This window comes from Hipposideros armiger, unplaced genomic scaffold (genome assembly GCF_001890085.2).
Source record: "Hipposideros armiger isolate ML-2016 unplaced genomic scaffold, ASM189008v1 scaffold_548, whole genome shotgun sequence".
NCBI lineage: Eukaryota > Metazoa > Chordata > Mammalia > Chiroptera > Hipposideridae > Hipposideros > Hipposideros armiger.
Genome location: NW_017731898.1, coordinates 177,261 through 179,697, shown reverse-complemented (window position 1 = coordinate 179,697; position 2,437 = coordinate 177,261).

The following is a 2,437-nucleotide window of genomic DNA, read 5'->3' as shown; positions in this document are numbered from 1 at the left end:
TTTTCCTGTTAACCATAAACCTCTTATCTACCCCAAGCGGCTTGTGGTGGTGTGTCTTGTGTATTGAACCCCAAAATAGAACTCAGTCTGTGCACAGCTATCGATATAGATTAATTATCGATACATATACACACACACAAAAATCACTGCTATGTGGGATATAAAACTGAAAGCAACAAAGGAACAAGACAAAGGAACACAGACAATAGTTTAGTGGTTACCAGAGGGTAAGGGGGGGAGGGGGGTGGTAGATGAAGGTAAATGGGATCAAATATATGGTGATGGAAGGAGAACTGACTCTGGGTGGTGAGCACACAATGTGATATATAGATGATGTATTACAGAATTATACACTTAAAACCTATGTAACTTTACTAACCATTGTCACCCCAATAAATTTTAATTAAAACCAAAATCAACTCAAAATGAATTTAAGACTTAAATGTAAGACCTGAAGGTACAAAACTCTTAGATAAAAATATAAAGGAAAAGCTCCATGACAGTGGCTGTGGCAATGATTTTTTTTGATATAACACCAAAAGCTCAGGCAACAAAAAACAAAATTAAACAAGTGAGACTAAAACTAAAAAGCTTCTGTACAACCTCAAATGACAATTCCTAAACCAGGAATCACAGCATCTGGGACGAAGATCTAGAAATTAACATGTTTCAATAAATTTTCCATTGATTCAAATGCATGTTAATGTTTGAGAACCACTAGTATGCAGTAAAGTGTGCAGACTTTGAATCCAGATATTCGAAAGTTTGAAATCTTACATTGTCGTTTTCTAGCTGGGTGACATAAAAAGTTTTACAACTACAAGGAGATGAATTCTGCAGCAACCTGAAGGAGCTTAGAGGGAGATCTCTCCCTAGTTGGCTCTCTATATGTATATGAGGATGAAGCTGGCTGACATCTTGATTTCAACTTTGCCATATCCTGAGCAGAGAATGTGCTAGGCTTAGGCTTCTGACATAAGTCTCAAAGGAAAAAAAAAAAAAGCTTCTGCACAGCAAAGGAAACAATCAACAAAATGAAAAGGCAACCTATGGAATGGGAGAAAATATTTACAAACTATATATCTAATAAGGGGCTAATATCCAAATATATAAGGAGCTCCTACTGTCAATAGAAAAACACCTCAAAAACCCAATTAAAAAATGGGCAAAAGACCTAAATAGAAAAGTTTCCAAAAAGGCATATGAATGGTCAACGGGTATATGAAAAGTTGCTCAATATCACTAATCATTAGGGAAATGCAATCAAAATCTCAAGGACATACAACTCACACAAGTTAGGGTGTTTACAATAAAAAAATATATAAGTGTTGGTGAGGATATAGAGAAAAGGGAACCCTGGTACTCTGTTAGTGGGAATGCGTAAATTGGTACAGCATTATGGAAAACAGCATGGAGACCCCTCAAAAAATTAAAAATAGAACTGTCATGTCATCTAGTAATCTCTCTTTTGGGTATATACTCAGAGGGAATAAAATCACTATCTCAAAGAGGTATCTGCATCCCCATGTTTATTGCAGCATTATTTACAATAGCTAAGATATGGAAATAACCTAAGTGTCCATCAGTGGATGAATGAATGAAGGAAATGTGATATATGTAATATGTGTGTGTGTGTGTGTGTGTGTATGTGTGTGTGTATTAAGCCTTAAAAAGAAGAAAACCTTGCCATTTTGACAACATAGATAGACCTTGAGGGCATTATGCTAAGTGAAATAAGCCAGAGAAAGTCAAATACTGTATGATATCACTTATATGTGGAATCTAAAAAAATCTAAATGCATAGGAACAGAGATTGGTGGTGGTGATAGGCGGGAGGTGGGGAGCTGTGGGAAATGGGTAAAAGTAGTCAAAAGGTACAAACTTCGTTATAAGCTAAACTGGTTCTGAGGATGTAATGTACAGCATGGTGACTATAGTTAGCAATACTGTATTGTGTATTTGAAAGTTGCTAAGAAAGTAGCTCTTAAAAAGTTCTCATCACAAGAAAAAAAATTATAACTATGTGATTTGATGGATGTTAACTAAACATTGTTGTAATCATTTCGGAATATATACATGTATCAAATCATTATAGTGTACACCTTAAACTGAAAACAATGTTTTGTGTCAATTATATCTCAACAAAACTAAAAGAAAATGTAGGACTGTAATGCCAAAAATAAAAAACTTAAAACACACAAATAATGCTCTACTTTGACAACAAATTAGTGTAACAGTATAGTTCCATCTTAGTCTATAGTAGCATGGTGGTTTCCATTATTGAAAATAAGAAACAAATTATATCTACCCACTCTTGAGACAGTGGATACTAGACCAGGAAGGAAACCTGAGATAAATAATTTTTGCCCTGAATAAGCTATTTAAAGAAATGGATGGACAAAAGTACAACTCAAATTTTTATGTTACTGCCTTTTTT